The sequence below is a fragment of the Copidosoma floridanum genome, unplaced genomic scaffold (assembly GCF_036245765.1).
Source record: "Copidosoma floridanum isolate Cflo_tuat_1 unplaced genomic scaffold, Cflo_Japanese_pri ptg000021l, whole genome shotgun sequence".
NCBI classification, from domain to species: domain Eukaryota; kingdom Metazoa; phylum Arthropoda; class Insecta; order Hymenoptera; family Encyrtidae; genus Copidosoma; species Copidosoma floridanum.
The window spans coordinates 2,192,700-2,208,636 of record NW_028321898.1 but is presented as its reverse complement, the minus strand read 5'-3'; the positions used below and the strand labels follow the sequence as shown (position 1 = coordinate 2,208,636).

Below are 15,937 nucleotides of genomic sequence, written 5' to 3'. Positions count from 1 at the left end.
TTTTGCCAATCCTTGTTCGTTTGAAAATCAAATCTACTAACTACAAGAGCGATAAATATGTCAGCATCTCCTACTGCTCTCTCTAATGATATCAAGGAATCAACAGAACTTATCATCTCCTTAGATATGCGCTTCATTTCAGAGCAAGAACTGCCTTTCATAGCTTGACAACTGAGTATAGTAGTTGTATACGTATTAATGAGACGACGTTTATTATCATAATACCGGGTTATGGTATCCCAGGCCTGTATATAACTTTCTTTAGACAATGGTATATTTTTAATAAGGTCTAAAGCTTCACCCTTTAGATGCGCTCTAAGATGTTGATATTTAATAAAAGCTGGTAATTCTTGCTTTCTATGGACTATAGCCCTATAAACATCGCGAAAATTCTCCCAACTAGCAAAATCACCATCAAAGGATGGCAAGTCTATTGGAGGTAAAGAAGAGAAACTAACATTAAAACGAACTTACATTGGCATTAGCAGGAGGTAAGGTGCCTGTTGGATTCGAATGATCATTAAGTGAATAGAAAAAATCGTTAAAATCACCCTGAACTGAATAAAAAGTATTCTCCACTACTTCATAGCACTCATTTTTAAAATAATCATGAGTTGTTGGTAAAGGTTTTATATACATAATATCATCATGAGGAGATTTAAACTGTTCAAAAGTATCTCTGAGTTGTTGAAGCCTAGAGTCAGCCTGACCCATGGTCATTTTTACCTGGCCAAGTTTCTTAAAGTTTGTAAAGGAACCTTTAATTTTGTTAAACAGTTTAACTTGTACCTCATAAAGGTTATCCCTTTTGATAAGATAAATTTCAATTCAAGTGGTAAATATTCAATAAATAAATACAAATTGCGCACCGTAGCCAAACTTGAGTCCGACAAAAGCTTACTGATTCAACAATAACGCTAAACGACGGTAGTGTTCTTAATTTTTACAAGTGCTTACATAAAGTTAAGTTCGCAAAAATATATTCAAGTCAATTGGTAAACAAAAAAACAAATAAACTGTAAGGAACTAATATTACAAACCACAAAATATACAATTTTACAAACTGTGTAAACAGGACCAAGTATTCGTAGTTATGTTAAGTTCAAAAGACATGCTGGACTTGACAGCAGCGGTGCTAACTCAATAGCCTGTATAAGTTGGCAGCAGCACACGCTGAAGATAAAAGGACCCGTGAAGCCAGCAGCAGCAACAGTGTTGTCACAATAGCCTGCAGAGGCAGGCAGCAGCACACGCTAAAGACGACCAAAGCACGAGCAGCAGCAGCAGTGTTGTCACAATAGCCTGCAGAGACTTGCAGCAGCACACGCTGACGACGAAAGGACCTGTGGAGCCAGCAGCAGCAGCGGTGTTGTCACAATAGCCTGAAGAGGCAGGCAGCAGCACACGCTGACGACGACCAAAGCACGAGCAACAGCAGCAGTGTTGTCACAATAGCCTGCAGAGGCAGGCAGCAGCACACGCTGACGACGACCAAAGCACGAGCAGTAGCAGCGGTGTTGTCACAATAGCCTGCAGAGACAGGCAGCAGCACACGCTGGTGACGAAAGGAACCGTAAAGCCAGCAGCAGCAACGGTGTTGTCACAATAGCCTGCAGAGGCAGGCAGCAGCACACGCTGACGACGACCAAAGCACGAGCAGTAGCAGCGGTGTTGTCACAATAGCCTGCAGAGGCAGGCAGCAGCACACGCTGATGACGAAAGCACCCGTGAAGCCAGCAGCAGCAACAGTGTTGTCACAATAGCCTGCAGAGGCAGGCAGCAGCACACGCTGAAGACGACCAAAGCACGAGCAGCAGTAGCAGTGTTGTCACAATAGCCTGCAGAGACAGGCAGCAGCACACGCTGATGATGAAAGGACCCGTGAAGCCAGCAGCAGCAGCGGTGTTGTCACAATAGCCTGCAGAGGCAGGCAGCAGCACGCGCTGAAGACGACCAAAGCACGAGCAGCAGCAGCGGTGTTGTCACAAAAGCCTGCAGAGACAGGCAGCAGCACACGCTGACGACGAAAGGACCCGTTGAGCCAGCAGCAGCAGCGGTGTTGTCACAATAGCCTGCAGAGGCAGACAGCAGCACACGCTGACGACGACCAAAGCACGAGCAGCAGCAGCGGTGTTGTCACAATAGCCTGCAGAGGCAGACAGCAGCACACGCTGACGACGACCAAAGCACGAGCAGTAGCAGCGGTGTTGTCACAAAAGCCTGCAGAGACAGGCAGCAGCACACGCTGACGACGAAAGGACCCGTTGAGCCAGCAGCAGCAGCGGTGTTGTCACAATAGCCTGCAGAGGCAGGCAGCAGCACACGCTGACGACGACCAAAGCACGAGTAGCAGTGAGACCCCTTAGTAAACAATGGACTCGCTCGCACCCAACGACAAACGAATAAAGAAAAGAGAGAAATAGATATGGCTTTGTGTGTGTGTGTGTGCGTACGGACTACGCGCGAGCGCGTTGACCGCGTCAGCCTCGTCGCCCGAGAAGAACGCAAAAAGAAGCCAAGATGGCCGATAAAACGACCACGTGTCTTACACAAAAGAAAAATGTCCTACACCTATGCTTCACCTCCCCACATCTAGCTCAAAGGACCATGTTCGAAATTGAACTCAGTAAGATAGTGGACTGTATAATTTTTATATCGCACGCCGGATTTGGGGGAGCGTGAAAAAGGATGTAAGAAAAGGACACAGTAATAAATGCTCAACACACTTTTAAACACTTTAGCCGTTTATTGTAAAAAAACAATCCCCCTATTCAATTTTACTTTAACAAGTCATACTACTTGCTTACTTGCAAGATAAAAAAAGGAAGAACTAATTTATGATTCAGACAGAGAAATTACGTGTCAATCGAAAATGTGAATCGTTTTAGTTACAGAAATCTTACATAAAAACGATACACGTAAAAATTATAAACACGAGCGCAAAGCGACTTATCGAAAAGGGCGTTTGAGACTGACAGACGATAACCGCAGTAGCAGCAAGCTGCTGGACAAAGGTAAGTATAAACAGAGTCTATTGGTGTATTAATAGACGCGCACACGCTTATGATTGGCCCTTATAGGTAAGAGAGTATCCTAAAGCGCGAGATTTCAAATCTCATAAACTAAATTTTCTATTTACATCAGTACAATGTTACTAATGTTGCACAACTATAAAACTGATGAAGGCCCTATTAGGCGCTTTTGATTATTTATTCTTATTTAGCAACCCAAGTCTGGGTAATGGAATTCAGTTTTTCGTATTTTTCCACATAAAAATAACATTTTTATTCAAGACAACAGAGAAAAGTCATATGATAATGCCTCGAATATATCCGGAAAATGTTTAGACTTGCAATCCAGAATCAGAGAAATTATCAAACATGCTACTCATATTTCTTACGTTGGCCATTCTGTAAATTTAGTTGGTACTCAATCAGCTAAGTGTGTTCCGAAAGTCGTAGCTTATTTTTATTGAGTGCAAACACTATACACATTTTTTTTAATTATTAACCAATAGATGTCAACAACTTTTGTCTAATGTATGACCAGAAAACAAAACCCTAAAATTTCTTATAACAACTTGATCGTCACCTCGTTGCGATGCCGTAAGTGCTTTGCTAAATGGTTGTGATGAAATATGTATAGTTCTTGAAAAAGTTACATTAGAACAAAACACAGCTTAAGAAATGAAACACAAAGCGCAGTCATTGTTTAAAAATTAAAAAAAAAATTTTTAAATACACTTTCAACTACAGCGTGGATTGATCTTTCCAGTCGTATAAACGATAATAATGTAACTTAAGAAAAAAAAAAAATAAATAAATTTACAATTTGCTACTTCCTTATGAGCATCTTCAAATTTGTATTAATATGATATAAGAGATAAGTTTAATTATTTCTTAGTAGATAAAAATTAACGGTTAAGTACAGATATTATATTAAGTACTGATTCGTGCAGTCAAAAAAAAAAAACTAAGTACCAGACTAACTTATTTCAATGGACGTTCCGAAGCAAAACCTTTTAGTTCCAATAATAAATTAAGAATCAAAATTGTTTTTCTTACTATTGACTTGATTTGCACTGATTTAAGGAAAAGACAACAAGTTTAAAATGAATTGAATGAATTTTATATTTTTTACGTCGCTTCCAAAAACCAGTACCAAACAGATTGAGTAAGCTCGTGAAAACTTGGCAAACGTCTATAATAAAGATGTTTCAGAAAAAAACTCAGTTTCTAAATGTTTACATTTTAAACATTATTAGAACGAAACTTGTAGCGATACTAACGTATTAATAATTTCTGATTCGTTTGATAAAATTAAAAAAGATTTCATATAATATAAGTTCTACTTTCATATAATATATAAGTTCTACTTTTCCTCATATTGAAATTTGTTTACATATATATTTAAGTTTCGTGACAACTGATTGTACTGGCAAGTGCTCATTCTCTTATTTAAAATTTTTAAGAAACGATATAAAAATTTTTATGACTGAGTCAAGGCTAAAAAATTCATCTATTACGTGCATCGAATCAGATTTATTAAAAGAAATAGATTCTTATTAGTTGATTAATGACTTTTGGCTAAAAATTTTGTTAATTCCTATTACGACTGACTCAAAACAACTATTCAGTTAACTATGAGAGAAACTATTGAAAGAAAAACAAGAAATACACAAAGAACAAAGCCTGGAAAAAGTAGCCATAGAATTTACGATTCAACAATTTGATTAAAAAAATTTGAATGCTGTTCAGTCGATAACTTCCTTTGAAAAATAATGAAAACGACTTCAAATCATTTTAAGTAAGGCAAAAATACGAATTTTAAGATCATTTATAAACAGTAGTGCCATAGATTGGTACATCTGTACATTGCTTAGGCTTACATTTGAATCAGAATAGAAAAATTGGAAAGATAGTTTTTGTAATACGTTTGCTGGTAAAGGCTGGCTCCTTATAATATACTCAATGCAGTTTGGATAGCAAACAGGCTCATTACTTGGATACTCTATATAAAAAAAAAAAAATTTCTACTACAGGTACACAAAACCTTCACAACAAAGTGGAAAAGTTGGAACATTTAGTAAGAAATATTTTAAAACAAATCAAACCAAACCATACACGAAAAAAAAAGTTAAGAGAATAATCTGTCAAGTTTCTAGGAATAATGGAAAAGAAGTGCGATAGTACCCGAAGTCTGAATGCCGGTTTAAAGACCAAGACAACAAAGGTATTAATATTAAGCATGTACATAATCTAGGATTACAGATAAAACTAAGCAATAACGATCTAAAAAACTAATAGTTCCACTATCACCTTATGAAAGTAATCAATTAACGTTAAATTTTCTACTTCGCAGTTTTAAGACAAATTTTATTATATATTTTCAAATTTCGCTTAGTTCATACGGTTATTAAATTCTTTTTTTATAAGCTAAATTATGATGTAGGGCAAGGAAGCTACATGAAATTGTAAAGGTGGTGAGGGAGAGTAGGAGAGAAAAAAAACATTGAAAAACTTTTAACATTAATAAATAAAGACATGAGATTTGAATTAACTTTTTACACGGACATTAGGAGCGCATACAAGGACTTTTTTAACTATAGAATGGTCTAAGACAGTCACTTTAAACATCTTCCCTTTTTTGTTAGCCCCTTCCCAATCTTCAGCCCTCCTTAAACTACCCTCAGTCCACCCTTTAAAAATCCCTGTCTAAACCTCTGAGCATACCCTCTAATAAACACTTTATTGGTTTTCAGTTTATTTTCATTAGGTAATATTTTCATTTTTCCCCTTCAGCCCCCTCTTACATTTCTAAACAACCCCTCTTTAGCACCCTTTTTTATGTAACGAAAAGTTAAAAGTATTTTAAATGGTAAATAAGTCAATAAATTTTCAAATAACTTCATGACATGAATGATACATAATGGACTAAAGTTAAATTTTTTTTGTGAGACAATAATCTGTATATGTTAGTATTATTCTAATTTTTTACCGAGTATATCTATTGAGAATCTATTTCTTAATTAAAATTCGAATACTGTTTGATGATTTATAGAGATAGACATCTATTTGTAATTTATAGAAAAATTTAAAGTTATTAATATTTTCAACGTGACGCATGCCAGATGCATGTAAATTATAAGAATCGTTATATTCGACACGAAAAAAAAACCATCAGAACTTTATAATAAGAAATACAATATGTGTTAGGAAACATTTAAAAGACAAGCACATTTTAGTCATCTACGGGTTTTCTATTAACAACATCCAAACCTTATTTGAAAACCTAAAAAATAATTTTTCAGAAAACATAATTCAGAGAGTTAAACAAATTTGTAGTAATAATAGTAAAAGGATCTAACTTTATTTTGTTCAATCAAAATAAACTAAGCATTGTTTAAGTATTTCTAAAATCTATTAACTATTTCTCATCCTTTTTTTAGCACTATAGGAGCCTTGTCCTAAATAGTCACTTTTACTTCACGTAACTATTGTTTATCTGATTCAAACTGTAAAAAAAAAACATTTCTTTTTTGTACAAGTCCAAAGAAAATCTGAAAGTTTTGATAGTCGTTATTTTCTTAGGAACTAGCCCACGCTACGGAAAAAATTTTTTTACTACGACGAATACAATTGTAAATGGATGTTTTTGTGGAACTATGAGTATCCAATACCTGTCTACGCCATAGACAATTTCTTACTACGAAAAATGAAATTCCTTATTCACGATCTATATAAACCATGTTTGTCCTGAACCTTTTGGGCCATCAAAAAAGAAAAATTCATTTTTTTATTTACATACAATTTCAAAAATTTTAGTTTAATCTTTACTTAATTTAACATACATAAAATTAAACATTTAAGTAAAAGAACAAATTTTGTCAAGTAATCATTCACTTTTACAAAAATTTTTGTTAGTATGGATGAATTCAAAACTCTTCATTGTTTTTTTTTAATTTCAGTATTTTTCTTTTTTTAATGGTTAAGGTACAATAATATAGCAAATTATTTTTAGAGATTGAAATAAAAATTTTGTGTATAAATTTTTATTAAAGAAGCTTTTATTTAATTTAATTATTAAATTAACACTACCACTGTTTTGCTTTAATTTAGATTACAGAGATAGTGAAAGAACAGAGTGGGAGATGGCATGCAGAGCACACAGGAGGCAGAGTGTATATACTAAAAGTTTACCTTCTCTCCCTTCACGCTTCGCTCACAAACCCCTGACGTAAAGTGTTGAAAACTCTTTAACACTTTGTATTTCGTGAGTTCTTAAATAATAAGAATTTGTTTGTACTACTTTTTATGCATTGTTTCGGAATGTTAAAGAAACATTAATTACAAAATTTCATTCATTTAAGTATTCGTTACCAAGTAGGAAAATAAATCTAAATAATACTTCCAAACATTTCCTTGCTTGGTTTTTTATTTTAGAAAACATTTAAGGTTATAACTAAATATAAAGAATACTGCTTGAAGGATTTTTCTGTAGCACAAAAGAGATAAGTCGAAGTAAGAAAAAAAACGACCGAATTTTACTTTATTCTGTGTTAAGAGTAGTGAGCCAACGTGGAGTGTATCGGGGGTGTTGGGCGATCGTGGAAGGTTTATGTGTAATTTTCTTCATAAATAGTTATACAATGTAGATAAATATAAAAAAGCTAATAGTGTACATAAAAAAGTATAGAAATTCTTAATCATTTTCCTAATTTAGAGTTAAGAACAGGGAGTTCTGTCTCTGTGAGGTTATGATACAGATAAATTTGACAAACGATTTACTTTATCTTTTAAAAACAAATTATCTTTTAAATACAGTAGAAAGTATAGTATTAAAAATATAAATAATAAATTTTGTGATGGTAGTTGATAATACAAGTCAATAGTTTTTGGTGGCAAACGTTTTGGTGGTTGTTTGCGTCCTTCATTAGGTGTCTGAAATAATTTATTGAGTATAAAATACATACTTAACAAAGCTTACAACATTGTCCCAATTATGAAACAGTCGGAATAAACACTAACTTGTTGGTTAAAATTACTGTATAAATCGCACGTAGTGTCTGTCAATATTCATAAAACACTTTAGGGTGTCAAGTCTAGTATGTAAACAATGCAAACATAACATATTTTCGGTTAGTTATAACGTATATTGAAAGTAGAATTTCTGAATCAAGTAGTGAAATGCAGTACCTTGCTCTCATTGCATAAGCAGTAAGAATATGTTTCATGATAATAACCCTATTAATCTAGTATATTAATCTAATTATAACATATAAATGTCGTGTACAAGATCAATTGTCTTGATTGAGATACCTCTAATGTTGGTGAGACTAAACACAAAATCTTTATAAGTGTTGATGAACACAAAAAAAAAAAAAAAGACGAAAAAAAATTTTGTCAATGAGATATATTTTGCAATTTGGTCATCATTTTGATTTTGAACAGCTAAATATTTTAGATAAAGGAAGTAATTGAAACAAAAAAAGAATTTCTGAAATGGTATATATTAATTTACAGAAAAAGTCCATTAATGAAAAAAAGACACAAAAGATTTACATAATATAGAGTCCTCTTTTACATAAGCTAAAAAAATTGTAATAATTATTAATCAAGCAATAATCCTCTACAGCTTTTGTATTATGAATCAATAGTCCATCACTAAAACATAAGCATATTTATATTCACGGATCTCACAGCACTATGTATACTACTGCTTTTAAGTATATACTCTACACACATTTACGCTGTACAGTATCTTACCTTTATGATTCTATGTCATTCGAATCTAGTCATAGAAAGTCTTTAAGAATTACTGTAATATTTGAGTATATTTTTACAAATTTTGTAACGATAAATGTAGTAGCTACACACAATTCAATTAATTATTGCCATAGCACATGTTGTTTTGACTGCTTATGCGATAGGAACAAGGTACTGCGTTTCACTACTTGATTCGGACATTCTACTTTTAATGTACGTTATTGCTAACACAATATTTATTATATGTTTGTATGGTTTACATACTAGACTTGACACCCTCAAGTGTTTCATGAATGTCAACGAACACTATGTGCAATTTTTACAGTAATTTTAACCAGCAAGGTAATGTTTATACCGACTGTTTTATAACAGAGACAATTTTCTAAATTTTTTTGTGTATATATTTTATACTTAATAATTTATTTCAGACGCCGGAAAAAGGTGGCAAACAGCCATCGAAACGTTGTGTATAGTTAATTATCAAAAACAATTGATTTGTGTTATTGACTGCCATTACAAAGTTATACATACACAAGTGATTAAAACAAGATTATATAAATTATTAATGTTTAGTATGTTGGGAGATGGCCATCAGAGCGGGATTTTAGAAAAAAAAAAAATGTTAAGCTATCGGGAGAAACGGTCAAATTGTACTTTATATGTGAAGTGATTGTTACTGAAACTCCTGCAGAGACCTCGGTTGACCCCAACCCTACCCCCCACAAAATTAAATAAAATTTAGTCTTTTTCTCCCTGGTTAGCTTACTTTTTGTCTGGAGATCCCACTACACCCCCCAACCCCTTTAATGCCTTTCAACATACCTCTGTATGCCTTTTGCAGAATTTTTTTTCTACTCCTAACTTTTCTCCACAGATCTCCATATAATTTTCAGCACCTATTTACCTACATTTATTAATATTATTTTACTGTTAAATTCATTGCATTATCGAAGTACGATGAGCCATAAAAGCTCTTAATGGACTTAAAGAAGCATATCTATATGCTGCTGGATACTATTTGCTGGTAAGATATATGTGAATAACAAATTTAACGTACACGCATGATGTTTTTTTCACTATGATTCATATTCTGTATTATTCAGACATCCCACTGCTTTTAACTGACCTCACACATACTTGTTCATTGACTTTCAAATAAATATTTTAATATATTTTCTTACTCTACCTGGAACGCATATAAATGGATTCTATACATAAAAAAATTGTTAATTTATATGACAATGAAGGTTATTAACTAATTTATGTTAATTTTTCAATTCATATACAAGTATACAGCTCTTTAGGGGCTTAATTTTTTTTTAGTTTTAATGGTGACAAACTATGTAAAACAATTTTACTTTCTACTTTTTTTATATGACATGAAACCACGAAGGTATTGCGCTATTAGTATGGCTAATATAATTTTACTCACACAACTAGTAAGTAATTTGGTTAATATTTATTGGGCTGTTTGAAGCAAAAAATTTGTAACGAAGTTTTGCAATAATTTTTGTTTAAAAAAAAGTATAAATTAATTTCAACTATCTTTTTTTTTAAATGATACAAATTTAAGAACCTGCATTTAAAGCCTAAATTAGTAGGTTTATTTGGAAACTTTTTACTAATCCGCATCGAAATTTTATCATGGGGAAGAGAGTACCTGGTATCGAGTCAATCATTATAAGTGGAAGAAGAATCGGATCGAAGAGGGCTTCTTTCACTATCACAGAAGGACTGCCAGGATCTGGAAAAGTTCTTAAAATAGAAGATACATACAGATAGTTCCTTATTATTGCAAGGATTCCAAGCAAGTTTGTCTTGTAGATGTATCTGTTATGACCTGGAAAAGGATCATGAAACAAGAAAGAATTGTTGGGATTGGTGCATAGAGCTCCACTAGTATATATAAGTATTATCTTACTAATACAGATCTCACATGCTTTAGAGGTATGAGCTTACAACATTGAAAACTTACGCCAGTCAGCATTAGTTATTAAAAGCCTGCATAATTAAACTTTTTACTTCTAGAGAATCAGCATAAGTCAGAATTCTTATACGTTCAGACGTATATATAAATATTATTCATCTTATATTTAAATTTCATTAATAATACATGTGCATTAATGAATATGTACGTAGGTATACGTATGCATTAAAAAGATATATGTGTATCAACATCTATACTACCCCCAAGTAACTGCCACACACCATTACTTGACCTTAGTTTTCATCACCACCCCCCAAAAAATAAAATACAATTTCTATTTTTATATGTATATATAATGACAGAAAATAGTATATTATGCATCTAGGCAGTACAGTAGGCTGTGTAAGCCCAGCAAGTAGCTTGCACCTGAATGGAGCGAGGTGCATATACGATTTTTTAACGTACCTGCTGAAAAGCTCGTTTAGTGGAAGCAGTGAGAAGGGCAGTTGGCAGTGGAAGGGGGGGAGTTGACTAAAAAAAATTGATCGATTAATTGAGCGAGGTAATCGTGGCGTGGCAGCAGAGCAGAGGTGTGCAAGTGGCGTTGCCGCAGGTGGGCTATTGAAGCCTGAGCGAACGAATGAACGAAGCGAACGATAGAGGTTATAAGTGTATCTGTATAAATTATTCTAACCTTTCGTTTGTTCGTTTGCTCGTGCTTCAATAGCCTTTCAGGGCTTGGCGTACGACGCTCAAGATTGCATGCAGCTGATGCAGTGCACCTATCGAAGTCCGAAGCGCAGTAAAGTGCAGTGCCAGCACAGAGCAGAGTTGGCTTTGCTTTGCTTTTTTGCGGATCTTGCGTTGTGCGCGACACAACCGGCTACAGAGGCTAATATTCTTATATACATATGTGCTACTGAAGGAAAATAACGCCTAGGACTTACATGAGCCACTTTATCACCAGTAGACTGTGCTAAAATAGTGAACTTTACGACAGGGTAAATTAGGAATATTTTTCAAAATCTCCACTGTCCTCGCATGATCCCGCAGACTCTAACTAAAACACCACAGATCTCTTACTGCTCTCATACATTTTTTTTTTCCTTTACAACGTCCACAAACCCTACACTATGGTTGGAGAACTTTACTAAGACCCTACTAGCTTTTACGAACTCTGACATATACACCAACATACACACACACCTGCACACACACAAAAACCTTTTTTTATGTTCTTTATTTTAAACAACAATGAGGCATAACTTTTCTGTTACTTTTTTAATTGAATTTACTATGTATAATGTATGTACAAATTTTGTACGTAATTAAATTACAAAGAACAATTTTATGTATTTAAAACATACTTTTGTACCGTTTATATGTATTTATTTGTAAAAAATGCTCTAAGTAATAATAACATGTTTCTTTTTTTAGGAGGCTTATGCGAAGTTGCCATACTTAGTTAGGGTACTATTTTAGATTCTTACAGATTTGTGATTTATAATATGTACAATAATAAGTATGCAGTAAGTTTACATAATACTAACTTTTAATAACTTAGCCTCATGTTTTTCTGTACACTGTCTAGATGGCAAATAGATGGGCCTCATACATATGCATGAATAACAATTACTACATTTATACTGTTAATATATTGAGGGGCTTATATTCCGTGGATCAGGAAATAAGCAAACACACCTTATAATCGTTAATAAGATTAAATAGAGAAAGAATATAATTATAAGAATGATACACATTACAGCCAACGACAAAGGGCTGCTTGCATGCGTGACCGCATACTTCGACGGACAGACGAGATATCTCTTGCATCCGTGTTCGAGCGAACACAATTGCAACTTGCCAGAGATGGCGCCCCTGGTCGATCTTTTATACTTACACATATATATCTGTTAGTATAAATGTTCAATATATGTATATACTCAACACGTCTTCTTACATTTATACCAACAGAACTTATTCATTGAACCAAATTTAACATACTCCTAAAATTTTTAAATTTCAACCTTCCAAGAGATTTCGTAAAAGTATTTGCTGTATTACTTTCTGATTCTACTTTTACTATATCAATAATTCCTTTTAAGTATTTTTGATGAATTTAATGATAATGCACCTCGATATATTTCAAATTTTTTGTAAGATTTCTAAATTTCGCGATGATTAAGGCTCCTGAATAGTCTTCATAAATTTTAAACGGTTTATTCAACCTTGACTTAAAAATTTCTACCAAATCTTTTATCATTTTGAATTCTCTTACAGCCTCTAACAAAGCAACATACTCAGCTGAAGTCAAAGACTTAAATACACTGTTTTGTTTTCACGTTTATCAATACCCCACATTTCCTAAGAATCTTATTATACAGCCCGATGTATAGTTTCTCTGAAGACTGGCACCTGCCCAGTCTGAATCGGTAAAGCAATCTTCTATATCTGCATTATCATTTTTTTTGTACATTAGTCTCAAATCTCTTGTAAAGTACACCTATTTCAAAATCTTCATCGAGTACTTACAATGTGTTTCATTATAACAGTTTCTAAAATTGACTTAAATAATTAGCGATATAATTTACATCAGTTCTCGTACCAGAACTAACGTACAAAAGTTCGCCAATAAAATTTCGAAACTTCAAATCATTTCTAACTCCTTTTGCTTATTCTAGCTTTAAATTTATTTCCGTCGGTGCATTATATAATTTAGCATTTTCTAGTTCAAACTTAGTTGCCAAAGATTCAATGTAACTTGTATGACTCAAAAACATTACATTTTTCTTTACATTTTTATAAACATTTATTCTCAAATAATTTTTTAATTTTCCCAAATCCATTATCCAAAATCTTTTTGATAATTTTTCCGTAATCACATCCACAGTCTTTTGACTTTTACAACAAAGTAATAGATCATCAACAAATAAAATAATGTAAGCTTTATCTTCTCCATTGTTTAAAAAATATAAAGAATTGTCTTTTTTACTATTTTCAAATCTAAAATTTTTTTTTAATTCATCAAAACATTCAAACCAAGCTCTAGGACTTTCTCTCAAACCATACAATGCTTTAAGCAATTCACGTACTTTATTAGAATTGATGACAAAAACTTGCGGTTATTTGACATATACCTCTGATTTAACTTTCCCATTTAAAAACGCTGTTTCAACATCTATCTCATCAATAACTAAACCTTCTTAGCAACAATATGATAACTCAATTTTTAAAGTTTGCATCTTAGCTACAGGAGAATGAATATCTTCGATAATTTCCTTTTGTTGAAACCCTTTTAAAACTAACCTAGCCTTAAGTTTGTTTTTATCTTATTTTGAACAAAATTATTTTGCATCTAAAACTCTCTTATCTTTTGGCTTATCTAGCAATATTTAAGTCTTGTTTTCATTTAAACAATCAATTTGTCTTTTGATTGCATTTTTCCAATTATCAGATTCAAAATTTTCCATCAATTTATTAAAACTTTTCAGATTTTCTGCACTACAATAATTCACAAATATCGTATTATATACATAGTTATCATCACATCTTTCTGGACGCTTGATACTTTTTTTCGGTCTACTATTAACATTGTTTTCTTTTTGACTTTGACATTCATTTTCTCTTTCAGTAATATCACTGTCATTTTCGTACTCATCATCTTTAAATTCGTCGCTAGACTCAGATTTGTCATCTACAATTTCATTTTTATTTTTTCATTTATCATCATCTTCATTTCTTAATCCAACACAATATTGATCTTTTTTAATGACATCCACATGTCTTGCTACGATAACTCCATTATTAATTAAAATTCGGTATCCTACATTTTTATAACCTACAACAAGTCCTATATATGCTTTTCTATCTCATTTTGACCACCTTTTCAGGAACACGTACATATACTCTGCTTTAATACACTTTTAAATGTTGAACATTAGGTTTCATACCAAAGAACAACTTGAAAGGAGTTTTTAAATCAGCAATATTTGCAAGTGTCCTGTTCGTTCAATATGCTGCTGTGCAGATAACTTTAAGCCAAAATGTTCTGTTTATTCTAGCTTCAGATAACAAACATCTAGCAATTTCCATAATACGTCTATTGTATCTCTCAGCAGTACCATTCAATTCATGTACATTCGGTGGATAAGCATCTTTAATAATATATTTTTTTTTTTACTAATTCAAAAATTTTTTCATTCACGTATTCCTTTCCGTTGTCACACCTCAATCGTTTTATTTTTTTCTTGGTAATATTGTCAATTTTTTTTTATATGACACAAAACAATCATAGACTCGATCATCTAATTAAATTAGATATACTATAGCTACTTTGCTATAGTCAGTACTAAAAGTTGAAAGATATTTTTTCCCGTTTCATCCAGTAGTATTATGAGGCCTATTTAGATCAGTATGTACTATTAATAAAATTTCCTTGGTCTTTTGTCTATTACTATTAAATGGTAAATTGTGCACTTTATTTTTCATACAAATAACGCATATTATATAATCACTCTCAAGTTCTTTTGGCAGACCTTCCGCTAGTTTATTTTTTTATAAAACAATTCAAACATAACAACAACATAGATCAAAAATTTACATGTCCCAAAATACGATGCCATCTTTCCTCTAAAGTAATTTTATCATTATTTTTGGTTCTCATGGTATTAACGGTAATCTTATTTTTATTTCGAATTTAACTTTGCATTCTGTACAATTTATCTGTTTTATACGTGATATCTAAAAGCACACCCTGACTGTTATAAATTTTTGCCGTATTATTTTGAGCAACTACTTTATTTTTATCGGTAACTTTTAATAAACTTAATAAATTTTCTCTTGTTGCTTTAACATAGTACACATTAAACATTTTTATTCTCACTGATTTATCGTACACTTTAAAATGACTTAAAATTTTTCCTATTTTAGTCGCTTTTAAACTTCTACCATCTTCTATATTTACGTCAACCAGATTTTTTAATTTAATAATATTTACGAAAAACATCATCTTAATTTACCACATGATCAGTGCAACTGCTATCTAAAAGCCAGCCAATACGTTTACCTTGCGTTTTGCTATGCATTACAGTAGACTCGACGATCTTCACAGAAAAGGAGCCAAATTAATTGTTGCCTTGCTGCCACATTTTTTGTCGCGATGCGTAGCCTCTGCTTTGATGCTCCTTGTTGCGTGTTGTTTCCACGAAATTGTTGGCATCCACCCTTCTGTGCTCAACCTCTATAG

The 15,937-nt window shown here is 32.8% G+C and overlaps 1 protein-coding gene across 1 annotated transcript in view; it reads right to left on the bottom strand.

Moving 5' to 3' along the window:
- Positions 1 to 15,937, bottom strand: part of Aldh7A1 (aldehyde dehydrogenase 7 family member A1) — a 631,978-nt gene that overhangs the window by 309,469 nt on the left and 306,572 nt on the right. The gene's annotated exons all lie outside the window — the stretch shown is intronic.